At 36.5% G+C, this 22559-nt stretch overlaps 1 long non-coding RNA gene across 1 annotated transcript in view; it reads left to right on the top strand.

The window, feature by feature from the left end:
• Positions 1-22559, top strand: part of LOC309823268 — a 121226-nt gene that overhangs the window by 82985 nt on the left and 15682 nt on the right. The window contains exon 3 of the long non-coding RNA XR_014296815.1: positions 4756-4808. This is a non-coding gene — a long non-coding RNA (uncharacterized lncRNA). The remainder of the gene's footprint in view (positions 1-4755; positions 4809-22559) is intronic.

Here is a 22559-nt window from a genome sequence, read left to right as displayed (position 1 = left end):
TCTGGCCCTGACATCAGGGAGTCTGTAGTCACTCAGGTAAATCACTGCGGGTTATGTCTGAGTTAGCCCAGACAAGAGTCCTCGAATCCGGATATTAGGAAGAACAATGGCTGTGATGGCCACCACGGTGGCCCGCGAGCCCCGCGTCCCCTCGCCAAAATGAGCGCCATCTTATAATTCTGCCACGACCCTAGAAAGAAAGGAGGGCCCTTTCAAGCATGATTATTGCTGAATTTCTTCCATCCTGGCAGGTGGGGTCTTGGAAAAGATTTAATTGATTTAAAAAAGAAAACTGATATTTTTTTGATCCAAGTTTCATAGAGAAATTTTTGTAATAGCTACAGGGGATCTAAATGTTAAAATATGAATTATTGTATATTGAATCAATTAATAAATGTATACTCTATTTAGAGTCTCCTTTGTAATAATTGCATGTATGTTCTTTAGAGTTTGTCAAAGCAGTTGAGAGTGTGGACTTGGAAGTTAGACACATGCTTCCCTTGCCAGTTCTGTGATCTTAGGCAAGTTACTTAACTTTGTTAAGCCTCAGTTTCTTCCAGTGGAAAATAGGTATAATTTTACCTACTGCATAGGGTTTTTAAATTACATAAAGGTAATATTTAATTACATAATGCAGTTAAAATGTTTAGTATAGTAGTAACATGGAGATAATAAATATTCAATAAATGTTAGTAATTATTATAAACAACAAATGTTGTTATTTTTAAGTTTTATCATTGTATTTGAAAATAATGCATGGGAATAAAAAAATATTGTGTACGGTCTTATATTTGCCTACCCTTCTTCACATCAAAAGTCTTAGTCTGCAGAGGAAACCACTTATAACAATGGTAACTGTTTTAAAGTGATCAGTTTTATTCTCTAAATGATATGACTATACTGCTATTTATTAATTTTGTACAATATCTATTAACCTCATATTAAAATAGATAAGGGTTTCACTAATTTAAAACCACCCTTACCTACTCTCATCCTGACTTTTAAAACATCTTCCTTTCTTTCTTTCTTCTTCCCTCCCTCCCTTCCTTCCTTCCTTCCTCCCTTCCTTCTTTCCTTCCTTCCTTTCTTCCTTTCCTCCCCCATCACTCTTTCCTCCACTTCTTTTATTTCCTTGAGAAACTATCTAGATATGTATTCTTATCTATAAAGAGTATGCTTTGAAGAATCATTTTCAACCTAGGGTTGTTTATCAGAATCACATCTGAGGAATTTTTAAAGTACAATTGTCGAGGTACCACCTCAGTCCCAGCTGATCAGAATCTTCAGGGATTGAGCTCAGGCATTTGTACTTTTATGAAAGTACACGTGATTATAAATCATTCATTTTAAACTTATTGGTAGCTTTTAATCTACAGGATGAAGTATTTCTTTAGCTTGGGAATGTTTTCTTTTATTACATTATTAATTAGTTTGTGTGTCTCCCTTTTTTTTTTTTCCACTCTGGAATACCTGTAATATTAAGCTTGATCTCCCATTCTCTCTTCTCCAAATCCACAATTTTCTTTCTTAGTGTTCAGATTTCTGTACGTTTCCTTCATTTTACCAATAAGAATGCACTAAAGTCTATTCTTTTTAGCTTGAAGATGATGGCACTGATAGGATTGTTCTCTTTTTGTGAAGGATAGTTAAATTATAATTCCCAATGTATAACCAATATTAAATTATGCCTGAGAATTTTTTTGTCACTGTAGCTGCCATATAATAATCCCATATTTGATTGAGACTCTATAAGTGAAATCTGTAGAATGTAAAGCCCTTTTTACATAGTGGAGAGGAGGTGATGTGATGGTATCTTATCTCTTATGAATTAATGCATATAGGAGTAACTGAGGAGACTTGAGGGCAGAACTGCCAGGGCGTTAAACTTTTCAGGGATTTGTGAAGTCCCTTTAGAAGGAATTCATATTGTGGGAAGAAAGAGACCAAGCATACAATGGATTTGTCATGGAAGGCAGTGAAAAATTAAGGTATTTAGTTTACACTGTCTTCCTTTACTGACTACCCCAGTTGGTTTCCTCATCTATTTCTTTTTTCTGCAATATACATACCTTTGTCCATGAAGTCGCATTAGCCAGAACAGCAATGAATAGAGGCTGTAACCTTAAACTTTTTAACATTTTGAGAGCATGAAACTCAAAGCATTTAATGCACTGAAATTTAAAAGGAGGGAAAAAGTGATTGATGTTACTTTGTCATGAAACCTGTCATTGTTTCAGAACAAGAAAAGTTATAGAATACATAATGCGGGCTTGGCATAAGATTGGTTTATTATTAGTAGCTTCTTTGGCCCTGGGACTTAGTGTCCAAGGCTTTCTTAGTGATGGGACTCTGTGCCCAAACCATAGCTATTTTCATTTTGTAGAGGCAGTACTCGCAGCAATAAATATTGGCAACTTTCATGTAGACCTTGGCAATCATCACCAACTTCTGGAGCAGCTTTGTCACTTTCAGCATCCTTGGCAACAGAGCATGAATCAGTGTTTGAATTTAAGCAAGAACAGATCATAATGCCAGCTGAGACATAGGAGACAGCTCTTGAGGAACTCCACAAATAAATGAATGGGGATTTTTGAAGGGAGAGTGAGAATTTCCTAAAAAATAGGGAGGATGCATACTTGGATAAATGTATTTATTTTTTCAGTAATATGACCTACCTATCATAGTAGCCCCTGACTGATAGAACCTCAAGAAGCACAAGTTATACTTTGGAAAGAACCTATTACTTTGTACTTAAGATTAGGTCTCCCTGATGCATACAGAAGATGTCAGGTTTGGAATAAGGACATTAAAGACCAAAAAAGGCATGAGCATGTGAAATTCATGAGCCTCTCTCTTTAGGAAAATAATGATCAATAGTCAATTTTCCTGATATAAACACAGGACTTACCATAGCTTACAGAAACAACTGAAATTTTCCACAGTTCAGACTTCAGGGCCTAACTCTGCTTATACCAGAAGCAGACAGGGGAGCCTTCCAGGAAGCCTGGGGACTGGTAGCTCATAAAGGTTTGGCTGGTTTTGATGAAAATTAGTGTGATATGACGCACAGATGAAAGAGCAAACGGGTTTTCTTTACTTGATGAAAGCAGTGGATTCTGAAATTATGCACAGCAGGTACAGATGGAAGATACTGCACAGATTTCAAAAGATATCTTGCATAGTTTTTATGCCGAAACATTTGTTTTATCCTTTTACCTAACAGCCATTTTGTGGGGAGAGGAAGAGCGTATTAATCTGAAAGTGAGCATATTAATCTAAATAAGAAGACCTTATTTTGTAGGGAAAGGTAAATGATGAAAAGACAATCATAAATCATGCTGCTTACTCTTCATTCATCCATTTATTTAAAGTAAATATTTATTGAGTCCCCACTATGTGGGCACTTTGCTATAGCAGATTTCTAACCTTCTTCAGTTGACTAAAATAGTGTCAACTCATTGTTTAATCAGGGTCATTTCTAGGCAATATTGTGAAGCAAACAAATTTTCTCTAGACCTTGCTCTTCCTTTCCCTGAGACTCTGCCTCTTCCATTCCCAGAGTTATCATTCACTGATTCCACTTTTACTAGCACTATACTCTCTTCTATCAATTATAATTTCCTTTAAGCATCAGCTTACAAAGGCCTGTGTCTTTGGAATCCAATGGAGGCATTAAGCCAATGTGTATGTCTGTGTGTAAGTGTGTGTGCATCCACAGGTGTGTGTGTAAAAAAGTATTTTGTAGTGAGAGTTCTGCTTGGAAGTCTGCAAATCACACAATATTGACACCATGCTCTTTATATCCAAAATCAAATTTGTGTACCCTTCTTTGAAATCCTTGGGGACAGAAACAATTTCTATTTCTTTGTTCTCTCCATAGTAGATATTCAATAAATCTCTTCTAGAATAATTTAGATATTTTAGTTCATTCATCCATTCATTCAGTTTTTGAGTACTTACACTATGTTGTTGTAGGGGTTTGGGATATAGGAATGAACAAGTTAGACAACAAAATATCCTTATTCTTATGGAGCTTCCATTCTAGTGGGGGTAAAATGACAGTGAGAGTAAGCATCATAAATAAGAAATTGTGTAGTTCGTAACAATGTAATAATTTCCAAGTGAAAACAAAAAGAGAGTAGCAGGGCTTCCCTGGTGGCGCAATGGTTGAGAGTCTGCCTGCCGATGCAGGGGACGCGGGTTCGTGCCCTGGTCCAGGAAGATCCCACATGCCGTGGAGTAACTGGGCCCGTGAGCCATGGCCGCTGAGACTGTGCGTCTGGAGCCTGTGCTCCGCAACGGGAGAGGCCACAACTGTGAGAGGCCCGCGTACCGCAAAAAAAAAAAAAAAAAAAAAGAGAGTAGCAAAAGGAAATTTGAGAGTGTAGAGGGGTGGGAAAATTGCAATTTTAAGTAGAATGGCCAAAGTACACCTCGTTGAAAAGTTGACATTTGAGCAAGTACTTGAAGGAAGTGAGGAAATTAGCCACTTGGTTATTTAGAAAAGAGTATTCTAGACCTAGGTAGAGTCTATGTAATGGCCCTGAGGTGAAGAGTATGTGATGTGTTCCAAGAACCACAAAAAGGCCAGTAGACCTGGAGCAGAGTGCGCAAAGGGAAGAGAAGTAGGTGTTGATCTCAGAGGGACCATAGTGTATGAGGTCTGGTAAGACGTTGTAAAAACTTTGGCTTTTATTCTGATTAAAATGGAGAGCCACTGCAGGGCTTTGACATGATCTTATTTCTCATTTTAAGGGATCTTTCTGGCTGCTTGGGCAGGAGTGGAAGCAGAGACTTGGGAGAGGCAAGTAAGTTTCTTTGTTTCGTTTGCTTTAAATGGATAACTCTGATTCCTTTCCATAGACTCTCTCTATCTCAATTAAGCTGAACAAGTGGAAAATCGTTACTTCTTAGGCATAAATTTGATGGGTCTTGTGTTTGAGGGCAGTGGAGTCTCCATCTTAAGGGAAAGAATGAGCTGGGAAGGGCATATCAGGTCGTAACCATTTACTGCACTGGGCTCCTTCAGTGTTGTCACCTTAGAAACACCAGGAGATCCGTAACAACAATGACATAATAATAATAGTTCCTGGGCCCCAAACCAAATAATTAAATCAGAATCCTGTGGTTGAAGCTCAGCCACTGTTTCGTTTTATAAACTTCCCAGGTGATTCTCGTGAACAGCCAAGCATGGTTGTCACTGGGCTACATTCAAAGCTCTAGAAATCTATCTTCTACATATGACTTCAAAGATTACTCCAGCCATCTTCATTTATTTTCATCCAAATGGCAAGGAAAAAGGAGCACATGTCCAGGGCTAGTGCCTTTTAAGCAGAAGTTGCACACCTCACTTTCCTTTTCACATTTCACTGGTGAGAAATGAATCTTTTGTCCATACCTAGTCACAAGGGAGGTGGGGAAATGTAGTTGAGCTGGGCATCCATATGGAAACAATGTGTGTTGTGGGGAGGGGCAGGGGACAAATGAAAGGGTCTGTCATATTATCTCCATATCCCATAGGGAGAAGGTAAGTTTGGGAATGACTTGATAAAGGCCAGTTCTTTCTGGTATCTGTAATCCAGCCAGTTATAGATGAGGACTGAGTTCTGAAAAATCTGAGAAGCTGAAATACTTGAACTATGAAAGGTTTTCCTTTCTTGTCCATTCTGTGTCAAAATAACATTTGAAAGGAACTGAGCTGACTATGAATGTAAAAATAAAAACCTAAGAGTTTCCTCAATTGATTGTTTCTATATTGATGCCGATACAAGAAATTTGGGGTATGGGAGGGAATGGGGGTGGTTTCACAGGATATTATCCTGCTACAGTGATAACCTTGGTTTGTTAAATACATAACCTATTCAATCTCCTCTCTACTAGAGATCCACCACTGTGGGTTTTCTTCAATGTAATGGGTTGAAAATAGAGCATCAGAGTCTCCATCTGTTGTTTGAATTGTCTATTACAAACAGCGATCATTAGGCAGGAAGGCTGGAGATTCCATGCACAATCAGTGGGTGCCCTGACAGTCAGGGGTAGTAAGAGAATTGGATGCTGGCACAGGGAATGCCACGCTGGATGAATAATGGTACTCCCTGCATTTGCCCCGCTCACAGCAAGCACAAAGTAACACTCTGGAAGCAAGTGAAGGAAGAGAAGAAAGAAAAAATAAATTTTCATTTTGGAACAGCCAACTTGAGGTGGTACAGGGATCTGAGAAAAGACTGTTCATATCAGCTCAGGGTGATTATATAATTAAGAGCAAACATGTCTCATAATCCAATAATGACAGCTGCTTCTTTTGAACCTATGATGGTAACAATTGTTCTCTTAATCAGTGAGATTAACTTTCCCAAGGTCACATAGCTTCATATCCAAAATTGGCAACTTCATCAGACTTTGACTTTTAATCTTGCTTGATTATTTTATTATCTAACTTTCCCTGGGTCTATAAGGTCTCTTTCCAAGTCGATATTAAGTTCTGTGGACCTCAAGGACCCTGAGCATTACCGCTCACAACAATTCTTTCCTATAATGTGCTCAAAGAATGTTTATTAAATAAATGCATGAAAATGAAATAATATATAAAGAAGTTCCATCCATCTTCTTACCAACCAGAATATATCCTTTCATAATTCACACTATTCTTCAAGAATAGTATATCAAATTGTGGGAACATTTAGAAAATGTTTTCCCCCAGGAGTAGTCAGGTTATCTCCGATGGGGTCATGGCTTCAGCAAATATTTTCCCATTGATTCAGAACCCTTTAAAAGTAACTTCTCTTACCTTCAGCTGGGTGAAAAATGGCTTGATTAGAACTAGATGTGTGCAATTCTCCTAATGTAACTGTGTATAACATCTGCTGTCATTTATTTTTCTTATTAAATTGTAACCTGTGAGGCAGACTGGAAGCTTAGTGGTAGTATTACTGCCAAGACGCGAGCCAATTCTCAGTCTAAACGCCAAACTACATAGAGTGTAGAAAAGCTAAGTTAAGCTTTAGGATCTCAAATGGATTTTATGGTAGTCTCTGACACTGGTCATCTTAAGCAGTAGTGAAACATAGCTGTGGTGTTTGAATATTTTCCGGCATTTAAGGTATAGATTTTTATGGGGAGCTGCTCTCGTATCAAATAGATTGCAGTAGCAGTGCAGGAGCGGGTTTTTGTCTTTTTTTTCCCCACTGGTATACCTCTTATAGACAGAATAGTGCCAGGAACACAGTAGGTTCTCGATAAATATCTGTTGAGTTAATGCCCAAATTGCTTGGGGATCGTTTCTGTCTCCATGGAAGGGTCTTGGAAGGTGGGGGTGGATAGGGGCAGTGAGGTTAATAAGCTCTTACTTTGATGATTGATCAAACTCCAGTACTCATTGTAAAATATATATATAGTTTTTTTGGGGGGGGGCGTGCACACCGTGCAGTTTGTGGGATCGTAGTTCCCCATTCTGTTACTATCAACATTGATAGATGAAGCTGGAGTAACGCTATATGAAATCTTACAGGTACAAAGATGAAATGTTAAGTGGCACATACCAAATCCCAATATTTCTGGATTAGGAAAGCCCCCTTTCAATGACACTGTTACTCTACACTCACCATCTTATGTTGACACATAGAGACAGAAGGTAGTCAATCAGTAAGATATTAGTGATATTTAGAAGTACTTGACTTTCAAATTATTAGTCAAAAATTTTATATGTAAAATCAATTTCCTGTATCAAAATTTTAATCTAATTTCATAGATCAGGCACTTTACATTAGGAAATAAATACTGTATCAAACAAAATCGAGTATATCTGAAAAGTGTGGGTCTTGCCCATTAGAATAGTTCCTAAGTGATATCATGATTAGCCTCTGACAAAAATATCAATATTTGATGCCAGTAATTTTTCCATTGACAATCTAAGTACATTCTGTATTAATGTGAAAATCCATCTGGTATTTGGTCATTTAAAGTATAATAAATATATCATTATATTTATTTTTTAAGCTTTGCAAAACTTAATGATATCTGGACTAGTGATCTAAACATTTTTATTTGTACATTCTTTTCATTATAAATGTTTAAGTGTGTACTCCCAACATAGTTATTTTAAAAGATTAAAATACATGTACTTTAATATGTAATATACTATATATTTTATAAAGTATAAACAAAACTAAAAATAATAAAGTCGAATTTCTATTTATATATATTTTTACCTAAAAAAGTTGAGTTGCACAGATTCTAAGTTATAGGTATCCTACTTTGGAAACCACTGACCTAAAAACTGTCATATTCATAACAATAAAGGTATATAAGGAGCTAAAGATACAGGTCAGTAACTATGGTGAAAAGGGATCTTTTAGTAATATCAGTGAAGAAAACACTAAATACTTCAATGGAATCATGGCAGAAGTCACTCTGGAAAAATGATATATGAGTCTAAGAAGTACTACCAAGATTTCTTATCCTGCTTCATCAAGATGATCATTTGATTCTATATGTGTGTGTGTGTGTGTGTGTGTGTGTGTTTTCATACCTGTAGAATGTACAAATGGCTCTCATGTAATGAATATTTTTTCATTTTTTTAATAGATCTTTATTGGAGTATAATTGCTTCACAATACTGTGTTAGTTTCTGTTGTACAATGAAGTGAATCAACCATATGCATAAATATATCTCCATATCCCCTCCCTCTTGAGCCTCCCTCCCACCCTCCCTATCCCACCCCTCTAGGTCATCGCAAAGCACCGAGCTGATCTCCCTGTGCTATGCTGCTGCTTCCCACCAGCCAACTATGTTACATTTGGTAGTGTATATATGTTGATGCTACTCTCACTTCGCCCCAGCTTCCTCCTCCCCAACACTGTGTCCCCAAATCCATTCTCTATGTCTGCTTCTTTATTCCTGCCCTGCCACTAGGTTCATCAGTACCATTGGTTTTCTTTTTAGATTCCATATATATGTGTTAGCATATGGTATTTGTTTTTCTTTTTCTGACTTACTTCACTCTGTATGACAGACTCGAGGTTCATCCACCTCACTACAAGTAACTCAATTTCATTTCTTTTCCTGGCTGAGTAATATTCCATTGTATATATGTGCCACATCTTCTTTATCCATTCATCTGTCAATGGACATTTAGGGTGTTTCCATCTCCTGGCTATTGTAAATAGTGCTGCAGTGAACATTGTGGTACATGTCTCTTTCTGAATTATGGTTTTCTCAGGGTATATTCCCAGTAGTGGGATTGCTGGGTCATATGGTAGTTCTATTTTTAGTTTTTTAAGTAACCTCCATACTGTTCTCCATAGTGGTTGTATCAATTTACACTCCCACCAAAAGTGCAGGAGGGTTCCCTTTTCACCACACCCTTTCCAGCATTTATTGTTTCTAGATTTTTTTTAATTAATTAATTTATTTTTGGCTGCATTGGGTCTTTGCTGCTGCACGTGGGCTAGATTTTTTGACAATGGCCATTCTGACCGGTGTGAGGTGATACCTCATTGTAGTTTTGATTTGCATTTCTCTAATAATTAGTGATGTTGAGCATCCTTTCATGTGCCTCTTGACCATCTGTATGCCTTCTTTGGTGAAATGTCTATTTAGGTCTTCTGCCGATTTTTTAATTGAATTGTTTGTTTTTTTGATATTGAGCTCCCTGGGCTGTTTGTATATTTTGGAGATTGATCCTTTGTCCACTGTTTCATTTGCAAATATTTTCTCCCATTCTGAGGGTTATCTTTTTGTCTTGTTTATGGTTTCCTTTGCTGTGCAAAAGCTTTGAAGTTTCATTAGGTCCCATTTGTTTATTTTTGTTTTTATTTCCATTAGTCTAGGAGGTGGGTCAAAAAATATCCTGCTGTGGTTTATGTCAAAGAGTGTTTTTCCTATGTTTTCCTCTAAGAGTTTTATAGTGTCTGGTCTTACATTTAGGTTTTTAATCCATCTGGAGTTTATTTTTGTGTATCGTGTTAGGGAGTGTTCTAATCTCATTCTTTTACATGTAGCTGTCCAGTTTTCCCAGCACCACTTATTGAAGAGGCTGTCTTTTCTGCATTGTATGCTCTTGCCTCCTTTGTCATAAATTAGGTGGCCGTATGTGTGTGGGTTTATCTCTGGGCTTTCTATCCTGTACCATTGATCTATATTTTTATTTTTGTGCCAGTACCATACTCTCTTGATTACTGTAGGTTTGTGTATAGTTTGAAGTCAGGGAGCCTGATTCCTCCAGCTCTGGGTTTTTTCCTAAAGATTGCTTTGGCTATTCGGGGTCTTTTGTGTTTCCATACTAATTGTAAAATTTTTTGTCCTAATTCTGTGAAGAATGCCGTTGGTAATTTGATAGGGATTGCACTGAATCTGTAGATTGCTTTGGGTAGTATAGTCATTTTCACAATATTGATTCTTCCAATATGGTATATTTCTCCATCTGTTTATGTCATCTTTGATTTCTTTCATCAGTGTTTTATAGTTTTCTGAGTACAAGTCTTTTGCCTCCTTAGGTAGGTTTATTCCTAGGTATTTTATCTTTTTGTTGTGACAGTAAATGGGATTGTTTCCTTAATTTCTCCTTCTGATTTTTCATTATTAGTATAGGAATGCTGGAGATTCCTGTGCATTAATTTTGTATCCTGCAACCTTACCAAATTCATTGACTAGTTCTGGTAGTTTTCTGGTGGCATCTTTAGGATCTTCTATGTATAGAAATATGTATTTTCTATGTATAGAAACACTATGTATATGTCATCTGCAAACAGTGACAGTTTAACTTCTTCTTTTCCAATTTGTATTCCTTTTATTTCTTTTTCTTCTCTGATTGCCATGGCTAGGACTTCCAAAACTATGTTGAATAACAGTGGCGAGAGTGGAATGTAATGAATTTTTAAAGGTCAACTAGTGTAAAAGTTTGGTTCAAAAATACTGGCCATGTTCTTATGGTAAAGACTGCTTCTCTTCTAATGATACTATGAGAAACACAATGAGTTCCAGCTTCATTTTGCCTTTCGTGACTTTCTAGTGCTTCATGACAAATCATAAAACCATAATTTAAGTACAGCCTTGGCTAAGAATTTCCTCATTTATTTTTCAAAAGTAATGCTGTAAAAAACACTTCCAGGAACATTATAAATCACATATTACTATACTGAGATACTTAACTAAATCCAGAGGCATTCTTGCTTTTCAAGTAAATATGAATTGTCTTGTTTAAATATGCACCCAGAATTAGTCCTATAAATTATTTTGCCTTTTGTCACTAAATATGCACACACATAAATACACACACACACACACACACACACACACATTTCAGCATGGATATTATTTTAGAAATTGACTGTAACTAAATACTTAGGCACTTTCAAAGATCTTATTTTTTAAATGAATGGATCATCTGAATTTCTTTCAAGCCATTAAGTCCACGCCATGAATATAGCACCAAGTGAGAAACGGTATTCTGTACACACATTAGAAAGACAAAATAAATGTGTTTTTAAAATAAAATTGCATACTTTTAGCTTTCTAATGTTAATAACGAGTTCTCCATTACTGACAAATAGCCATACAAATTTCTGTTTAGAAATGGAGGCCCAATGGCAGAGGTAAGTGACTGTCTGGATACCTCACAGTTAATTATCTTCAGGGGTAGCACATTATTTCTCTTGAGAAAAGAGTTCTGAAACAGGTCAATCCCCAGCAGGCACCTGGGCATTATGGGGGTACTAGAGTGTCACTCTATCACTGAAAAATGTCCTAGGAATATCTGAACACCAGGGGAGAGAGATTTATTTTCTAATGTGACTTAAAAAAAATTCCTCTTCTGAAGCTTCCCGATCCTCCTATATCATCATCCCAATGACATGACCAGTTGTCATTTTATTTTCTGTCTACGTAACCTCATGCACAGCTAGGAAATAATGATTTAGGACTTGAAATTCAAAACATAATGGTGTTCCTGTTTTTCATTCCTCATTTTACTCAACACCCCTGCAGAGTTGATGCAAGTACCGAGCTCCCTTTGAAGTCAGCTTGCATCATCTTTGATGGAGTATAAAGCAATAGGAGATACTGACTGCAGTTTTGAGCATCTCAATTCCCATCTCAGATGATGCCCACACATTTGTCATTAAATGCATGGCCTGAGTAAATCCTTGGAAGAATTGCCAAGCAGTTAAAATTGGCAGGTATAGGCTATATATTTTCACGATAAAAGAATAGAAAAGAAAAATGTTAACCTGTTTTTAAAGCATTTTATCTCATATTCCACTTAGGTTATTGTTCCTGTGAGCGATTTTGTAACATATTCTTTTTACTTGGTTCACTTTTTCTAATACTTTTCCTGCTTTGTGAAGTTATGTTATGTATGTGTGTGTGTGTGTGTGTGTGTGTGTGTGTGTGTGTGTGTGTGTGTATATATATATATATATATATATATCCAAAACATTTGAGATCTTGAAGGATGACGTTCTTCTTTGTTTACATAATGGTAAAATAAAACGGTATCTGTGGATGACCACTGGGAGTTTTGGCTTTTTAATACACTTTTTAGTACACTTTGCTCTCAGCAATAATTATATACCATAGAGTGAAGTTGAGAGTAATTTGGAGATAAAAGAAAAGCAAGGCATTTGATTGTGAACATTTTCTGCATTTGTGGTAGACAGTAGTACTGATCACCAATCTCTGGTTCTCATCTTCTATGGGTCCCATAGGAAAATTGTACTTCTTTGTCCCCTTGCTGGTGGGTTTTAGCCATGTGAAATGCTTTGGCCAATAAAATATGAGCAGGGGGGCTAGGTGAAGCCTTTGATTACTTGCACTCTTTTCTTGGTCTTCTGCAGAGATGACTGTGGAAATTACGTGTGCCATGAGATCAAAGCACACTGTGACAACAAGTAAACGTGTAGAATACAGGTGCTGTAGAAAGTGACCCAGGAGGCTGCAGTGGACTTGCCTGATTAAAAATTTAATTTTGGTTGTGTTAAACTATTGAGATTTTAGTGCTGTTTGTTACCACTGCATAACCTAGCCTATCCTGCCTGGCATATATATATATATATATATATATATATATATATACACTTTTTTATACAGGTGATCTTTGAATAACATGGGTTTGGATGGCGTGGGTCCATTTATACTCAATTTTTTTTCACTATATATGTACTATAGTACTACACAATTCATGGTTGATTGAATCCTTAGATGTGGAACCACAGACATGGAGGTCCTACAGTAAAGCTTCACAGGGATTTTTGACTGTGTGGTGGGTCGGCAACTGTAACCCACACAGCTTTCAAGCGTTCAACTGTATATATAAACTTTTTTGTGTATATACACACAGACACATATATACACAAGATTTTAAAGAAAATACATTTAGTAATTATAACAACTCAAAATAAAAGATACCAAAATTCTGTCTGTGAAATCACACAATACTTTTGTGATTCCCATTGACCTCAGTGGAATATGCTATAGATAGCTCTGCAGTAAACGTCTTCAAGCCTTCTTTCTCTAGGCACTGAACATTCTACTCTTATTAAGGTAATCATATTAATTTCTCTTGCCTTATACCCTTCTGAAATTGGAGTCATCAAAATCAGTATATTGTTAATAATAATTTAGAATACATTTCTATTATTGGGGGAAAAAAAGGATTTCAAAGCAGCGAGTCAGCAGTTAACAACTTCATAGGAGTTAAAAGAGCAGAGTTTATTGTAGAGGATGTGTAGTTGGTCTGGGTGGTTGGATCATGGGTTAGAAGGCGGCCAGGAATGGAGAGGAGGATTGTGGCAGAAAATACGTATGGATAATTCTTTCCTGTGTTGCCTTACGTCTATATATCACAACAAGATATTACATTCCATTAAATTTTACAACATTTCCATTAAAAACACAATCTGAATCCTAAGAGGAAAATACTACCAGAAACATAAGATTCTCAGAGGGCTTAGCAAACTGTATGCTAAATTGCAGACAGACATGTTAGTTACCTTTGAATCAGTAATTTAAATCTTTCCCCTTATTTTTCCATTGAATTTTCAGTAGGTCACTCTCAAGTCAAAATTTAATTTTATGTGGTTGAAGTGGTACAGCCAAAATGAAATTGCATGCTATAGGGGGAAAAATTTAACCTACTTTTAATAGCCCCTTTGAAAGATACTTTAAAGACATGACTTACTCTCATAGCATGTTGACTATCTGAAGAATGAATTATTATATCCTTGTCAAATTTTAAATAGCATGCTGTTAAAAATATTAGTCACACAGGGGGCTGTTTGACAGTAATGTCACAGAAAAGCTCTGGTCTATATGAACAGACAGAGTCTGCAACTTAATATTATAGTTCCATGGAGCTCTGCTTTCCGCAGGGATCCACAGAGACGTGAGGGTGGGAAATCGTTTCAGCTTTACTTGGAACGTTGGCGGAACTCGCCAACTGATGTTGAGGAGGCCTTGTGTTTCCTCTCTGCCCGTCCTTCTCTGGCAGAACTTAGTGGAGAGCCTAAAAGAAATGATAAAGCTATCATTTCAAGTGGGAAGAGTTTCTTTCTTTTTTTAAAAAAATACATCCAAGAAATATGAGTTGAGATCTAGACTAGAGGTTGTAAAGAAAATGATCCAAAGAATTTCTTTTAAAAGGCAGGGTTTTTTTGTTTTGTTTTGTTTTCTTTAAGCCTAAAAATATAAGATTAGAAACTGTCTTGGATGAGTCCAACTGTGATTAAAAAAATAAATCTTTTATAGTTCAGTCAAGAATTGTTCCCCTTTTTGTTCTTTGACTTTTCCTTGCAGGGAAAGGGGCAATCTTTACCTAATCAGAGCAAAGCAAGAATCACTGAGGCAGCAGAAGCATCATGCAGGTGAAGGTCAGGCCAATTTTCCCCAAGTAATGCTGTTTTATCACTCATCCAACAAAGATTGGGGCCTTTTTTTCCTTGATCCTTTTGTGCTTTCCCCTATTACTTTAACAGATCTGAACAAACCAGAGATTCTTCATCCAAAAGTTCTATTTAGCTCCATTTATTTCAAATCCCCCCAATTTCACATCTCAGTGTTACGGCAGCTTATGGGTAATATAAAATCCATGAGTCAGGCAGGAAGGCAAAGGTACCTAAAAACAGAATTGACACAGGACACTGATTGTTTTCATCGGTCTTTTGCCCTTCAGCGCTGGGCTTCACGTCAGCCCTGTTATTCCATCCACCTTTTAGTTTCAAGGGTTTCTGTCTTCTGTGTGTCTACTACACATGAACGTTGTTGATGAAATATTGAGTTACAAATTGAATGATGTTACTCTTGGCAACTTGGATAAAGAGCGTTTTGAGAAGCCAAGACTATAAAACAAATACTCACCCTAGGGATGTGTGGCATCCTAAACAAATGTATTCAGTTGCCTCTGATTAACTGCTACAAAGCTGTAACACTCCAGGTCGCAATGCTACTCTTGTAACCCATTTGCTCTTGGGAGTAGATCTGGTGTTGCCACAATGGGATATCAACAGGAGGAAATGGGAAAAGTGACATTTTGCAAGATAAAGTTAAGAATTATTTTAATAATTAAAAAAAATCATCTTATTTTAAAAGTATAGCATTTTGATTTATAAGCAGCACTAAGGCACTGCTTCTTAATCCTGGCAGCTTTGACTCAGTTTTCCTGTATCTGAGGAACTCTAAATTATCCTGGCTTGCTTAGCCTGCCCTCTCTCCACCTTTCTCCTTTCATTGATCTTTTTTAACTCACATCTTTACTTGCCAATTATTTCTCTCTCCTTTTTCCCTTTCTTCCTTCTCCAGAGCCCAGGTGAGGGGATGGCTGCTTTCAGATGGAGGGATCCATCTGGATACTTTTCCCCTCTCAAAGTGGCTTAAAGTAGGTTTTTAAAGCTAAAAATTTCAAAGCTTCATGAACATACTGAAAATGTTATTTTGAGAACACTGTAATGACTCTCTAAATGCTAGTCATTTGAGTTCTTTAGAGATGAGTAGATTAGGGTCTCTGAGAGGGTCAATATTCATATTTAATCATAAACACTTTGTATCATTATAAAAGATCCAGAATTATTTGCAGGTATTTTATTAGCAAGTCAGTTCATATTACTATCTTGAAAGAAAAAGAATTTAAAATATCACCAGTTTTTCCTTTATTTTAGAATATACTTTCTATCACCCATTTTGAATCAATGAACTTTCACAATATGTATATCTTCATCCCATTCTCCAGAGTTCCATTTATCTTCAAGTGGAACAATTTCAAACAACATTTTAAAAAGAATTATTATTAGAAGAATTCAGTGACTTCCAGTTCTATCACAAATATGGCTAAAATAAAAATGCTTATCTGGTAGCTTTTTATTTGATTCACAAAGCAGTTTTCAGAAACCAGTAATGTATGATTCCCTGTCTGGCACAGTAAACAACAGAGCACTTTTTATCTCTCAGTTGATGTTTGTATGCTCAGTTAACCAGCCATTGTATGCTGTCTCTTCTAAGGGTTGTAGAAATTTAAATACAGTAAATGCTCTATGACACTTCTGCTGTTGTGAAGTTAATTCTTTTCCTCGAGGAGAAGATCAGTTAGCAATTACTTCAGGGCAGTCCATACAGGCCATCTTAGTTGGCCATTAATTAAGCAATAAGATATGACAGGCAATGTATTTCTGGGCCATTTAACATACCTCTTGAGAGATTTTTTTTAAAGCAAGAGGCTAAAGGTCAAGTGACTTTAACTACTTGAGAAGTTCACTGCCAAAAATTTTCTATTACTACAAGGACATTTAAATGAAAATTATTGATACTAAGACAAACACAGGGAGTTTCTAGTGTATAGTTAGGAAATCAAGCCAAAACAATAAAAAAAAAAGGCTAATGAGTGTACTGTACATTGTACTGCAGTTTGTCATATCACATCTCATTTAATTTTCCCAGTGACCTTGTGAGGTGCCTCTTATCCCCATTATACAGTTGAGGCCTGTGAGGCTCTGGCTGAAGTGTTTTGCACTCTGATTTAGAATTCTGAAATTAAATATTGTTGGATTCCAAGCTCTTGATTTAGCTGACTTAAAGCATTGTTCTTCCCTACCCAGACCCTAACTTCTTTTGATGAGAGCAAAGATCTTTTGAGAAAAAATGGCTGTCCCATGGGCTACTAGAAAACCAATTCTCCAAACTTCATGACTCCTTTTTTAGTGAGTTATGCAAAAATTAATAACAGAGTTTATTAAGTAAACCATTAATTAATCCCATGAATCAAAGAATAAATATAATAGCAAACATGCTAGACAAGCCATCTGGAAGACACTTTTTTGGGTTTCACTGGACAATACTGAGATTTGTCTGGAAAATGCCCCACCATGCTGAGGTCCTTTCTTGATAACATTGTCCTATTTATGCACCTTATTCCATCTCCCTTGGTCCAGGCACTCGTCCTCATTTGGCTCCTAGACGCTGTGCTCAGCCCCACTCTTGTTGTATGTATGGATACACTCTATTAGTTTCTTATTGTGACAGAAACATGGTCAACTCTCTCTTAGAATTAATGGGTTAATTTTTCCTAAGTTACCCCTGACCCCTCACTCAGCACTTGGTATGCTTCAGACTTAACCTCTCAATTCTACCCATCTTTTTTGAGTTTTCATACTCTACTGATTCCCATCTTTCCCTGCTTATTGTTTTCACCAGAGATACCCTGATAAGCAACACCTAATTTCATTTTATATTCCAAGTGCTTATCACAGTATCTGATATATATTATATGCTCAATAAATAGTTGTTTTATTTGCTAAATTGATGTATGAATAATTTTATGGATCAAAAATTTCAAACATTAACTAAATATTAACCAGCAGAGAATATTCTCTAATATCTAATTTAATTTTTTATCATGGCATTTTTTAGCTTCCCAAACTCACTTTCACTTTTAATATGCCCAGAGAATTACCTAGATTTTATTTCTTTGTCTTCATTGAAACAGTTTTTAATGTCGGCTTCTGTGACACACCACTCACCTTGTTTTAATTCTGTCTAATGACTTCATTCATCCACTTACTCAATATCTATTGAGGATCGACTATACTTCATCTTTTTTCATGTTATCAAGACTACAGTTTTAGCAGAACTCAATAGCTTTATATTGAGTTAAAATTGTTTCCAGATTCTCACCCTACATTATTCCTCAGTCTTAATTTTCCAAAATTGTACAGTTTTATTTTGTGTGTCTGGGTACATGTGCACACATGTGTATTCCTGGATGTATTCCAGGTCAGAATTTGTTGAGTCAGTTATTATGCAAGTGACATTTTAAACCAAAAGAATGCCCTTTGGTCACTCTTTTGGTCAAACATAGAAGAAATTCATAGGTATGGTTTTCTGTTGTCTCCATTGGCTAAAATCAAAGGAAACCCTTGTACATTTTATCATTTAAATCTAGGTGAGTTCAATCAAACAGTAATTGGGGCTCCCTCAAGTTTTTGAGAGGGGATTTTGATTTGAAATGTTGAAGGGGATAGTTGTTTTCATAGGACATGGATTTGTGAGGATGTGTGTAATCCTAGAGGATCTGGCAGCCTTCTCGTGGGGCTGAGAGGGTTGTCTGTCTGAGGGAGGAACCAAGCTAAAGAGAAGAAGACCTAATAGGCGGAGAGAAGAGAGTAACTTCTGATGTCATTCTTCAAACTTCTGGATATTATTCTATCCTTGCTGATGTTCCCAGGGTGAGTGATATAAATTACCACAAATATGTTGAACCTAGATGAAGTGTAGCTCTCCAAATATAAATTTATGGTTGAAATAGGCTTCTAAGTTTCTTCAGAGTTCTTTCATAAGGTGGATTAGACAGAATGTTTACCACAAGCCTTCCATGGTTTCACTGTTAAGGAAGACTTGCAGCAGTCAAATTATGGTGTCACATAAAAATTTACTCAACAAAGTCTTCTTATAGAAATCTCAGACAAAATAGGTCTTTATGGTGAACTGTTTGAGTGCTACTTCCTGTTTAAATGAAGTTCCATGGAGACCGTGCATTTTGAGATCCAATATTGAGACCAAACTTCAAGGTGTGTTTTGTTCATCTTTTCTAGGCAGCTGAGGTCTGCACAAATATTAAGCTTTTATCCTTAGAATGCTTTTTCAGACTATTGCCAGGAAGACCTGATCTGCTGTATTACTGTAGATGGCTGTCTCTAATACACCAATAGTTATTAAAGGCTCAAATCATGGGTTCTTAGATTCCCCCCCAATTCTTCCTTTTTTTTTCATTTGTAAAAGGCTTCTACAAGAATTACTGTGCATGCACAAAAAGGGCCCATTTAGAAAATAGTTTGTGAATCCCCATTTTGTACAGTAATGGTCCATATAACTGTATTAAGTCACTTCCTTTAATAGGGAGAGTGCCTTTTTAGTTTGTGAGAAATATGCCCCTGCTGAGGTTTGAACCAGGTACCCTTGGATCTAAAAGCATTTGCTTTACTCTTTAGATAAAGTGAAATCTTCTTAAAAGGGGGTCGGGGGGGTGGTGGGTGTTCTCTTTGACTTTGGAGCCATGTCTTCGGCAATTTTATTTTTCTTTCTGAGTTGCTTTCTTGGTCTCTTCTCTTCCTCCTTTGTTTTATCTGTTCTAGGTTCTTTTATCATTTCCTTATTTGACTGGTGTTGGCTTTTAAAAATATGAATATGAACTTCTGCATCTAAGACCAGTATTTAATATCTAATAATGACCATTTGCTGAGCTAAATAATCTGTAAATGCCAGGTCCCAAACCTGGGCTAGAGAATCTGTAATATTCTCCCACCTGGAAGAGTTCATGAGTCTAAGTTATTTGTGTCAAGTTAAAAGTGGAAATATTTTTTTCCATGGAAGAAAAATGATCATGTGGTAGTTGGATAGTTTCTGTGAATTGCTTCGTGGTAGCCATTTTGCCACTAAGACTTCTAGAATACTCTTCTTAAAAATATATTGGGAGATCAGCTCGGTGCTTTGTGACCACCTAGAGGAGTGGGATAGGGAGGGTGGGAGGGAGACGCAAGAGGGAGGAGATATGGGGATATATGTATACATATAGCTGATTCACTTTGTTGTACAGCAGAAACTAACACAACATTGTAAAGCAATTATACTCCAGTAAAGATGTTAAAAAATTAAAAAAAAAATAAAGTGAGAAAAAACAAACAAACAAAATCTATACATATATATATATATATATATATATATATATAGTGGTAATTAAAGAAAAGTTTAATTTCATGTATCCCCTCAGATTCCCACTATATACCCACTAGGAAAGTTCTAGTGCTTTTGCAATTCGTGATGCAACATGCCATCATTCTTTGCAAATCTCTTCATATTCAAAAAGGTTTAACAAGTGAATTATAGATACTTATGAGCTTTTATAGGATGCGCTTGTTTTATTCTCACAACTTGATTGTGTTCCAAATGTTTCCTAAGCAAAATAGCATGTGGAAATCGCTAATAAATGGGCTAGATTGGATGATAGGCTATAATACTACAGGCACCACAGTGACTTTCTTCCTCCTTTGTCAGGGCAGGGTTCCACTCAGATTATAGTAGCCACAGGAAACCAGGCTGTAGATCCTTAGTTGCCATTGTTTCATCATTAAACATGTCTTAAATGTTCACAATATGCCAGGTGCTTTATGGAACATGTAAAGACTAGTTCTTGCATAGGAGAAAAAATGTTTGTTCAAGGATGACATTGGACACATTGTAATTACTCTCACTGGAGATATATATATATATATATATATATATATATCAAAAAGGGTTTCTGGGTACAGGAAAGAGAACTTATCAAGGCATGTTTTCTTTTTGTTGCAATGCCAGCCCTAATTCTTCACTCATAGCTCTCTGAGGTCAAGCTTATAACAATTTAGATCTGAATTTGGTAATTCATTCAAGATCAGAATATGAAAAACGTTGTTATTTACCAGGATCTTTGAAAGCCAGGAAAGCCTGTATGGATTCTTTCTTGGACAGTGAAATTGCAATCCAGCTCTAAGTTCCTGGAATCACCTTGTGTTTGAAAGAAGTCACCAGCAACAGCTAAAACCTTGAGGTTCAAAGTTGACCTGAAATCAGGCTGGAGAGTCTTTGTATCAGAGAGTAACACCAGTTCTACACTAGATTGGGAGACAAAATCTAAAAATAAGTGCTTTTTAATTATCTATAGTCTCTTTAGTGTCAGATCCAGTTAACCACACAACACGCAAATGAATGTCCAGCAAAGTGCTTGCAACGTAACATTTATTCAATAAATATTTGTGGAACAAAGGAAGTTCCGAGAACTGTAGTAAGAAAATATGAATCATGATCCCCGACCAGAAGAAAATGAAATTAATATTTGCAAACCAATTAGACACCATGATAATTGAGAAGTGCTGGGTCTGAATTACTGTTTCCCTAACCTAGACTTTCATGCACTACAAAATATCAAAAATAGTTTTTCTTTCAGGGCCAATATTAGGCATTTTTTAAGTTTTGCGGGCAATAAGAATGTACCACTGAACTCTTCCCAAAAGATTTCTCCCTTCTCAGGTGTTTTCTGGAAAAAAAATTTTTTTAAGGAGTTCACAATTTCAGTCATAGAAATAAAGGGCTTAAATGCTTTGTTTTGCTAATTGGAAGAGTTAAGATAAAAAAGGTTTACTAGTTCCTTTCTTGTTTCTCTGGGTCAGGGATAGGAAGGCTCTGGATGCCTAAAGGAAGAAACATAAATATCACTGAAATAATGCAAGAGTACAGAAAGGGTACATTAAATTTTAGACTTCTTCTGCGTGAAAAAGTAAACATAAAAGTTGTGTTCAGTCATTTCAAACAATCACGAGCACCATCTTCAGTTGAGAATTTTGGTCATTTTTATATAGTTGTATTTTCCTGTTCAGTAGTGTAAACAGCAAGAACACAGTTCTCTCCAGGCAGATTATTGTCTCCCCAAATTCGATTTAATGTAGTCAATACCTTTTCTTTCCACCTTCAATTCTTTATTAAAGAAGCATAATTATCAGCAAACATGTTTTATAGAAAGATAAGGAGAGATGAAACTGCAACTTAAAGTCTTGTGAATGATTACCTTCCACTGTATCTTCCTTTAATTAATTGCCCTGTCATTTCCTGCAGATTACTAGCACCTTGAAAGAGGGAGACTCCATAGGGTGCAACCAGAATAATATTCTGTCTCTCCTCTCCCTGCTTCCTCCACTCTCTGCCACCATTACCTTAATTATTCAAACCTCTTCTCCAGACTTGTTTTCTCTGCTGCTTGCATGAAGTCTCAAGCATACCATAACTTTTTCTGGACATTCTTAGATAATAAGCCCCTTAGTCAATTTTGGTAGAAACAAGTTCTCATAGATACTATGAAAATGTCCCATCCAGAGTAATACTAAAAATTTACTGAATTTCACATAAAATCAAAGCGTCTCCCCTTTTCTATCGTGGAACTGCTTTAGGCATCAGACAAAGGAGAGGAAGGGGATGGTTGGCTTCATCTTTGCTCCTTATCCTTAAGGCCTCCATCCTGTATCTATTTCCCTTGCTGGACGAGGTTTCTAAT

Source organism: Grampus griseus, assembly GCF_964374135.1.
Source record: "Grampus griseus genome assembly, chromosome: 5".
In the NCBI taxonomy this organism is placed as follows: Eukaryota; Metazoa; Chordata; class Mammalia; order Artiodactyla; family Delphinidae; genus Grampus; species Grampus griseus.
This window is presented reverse-complemented; position numbering and strand designations above follow the sequence as displayed.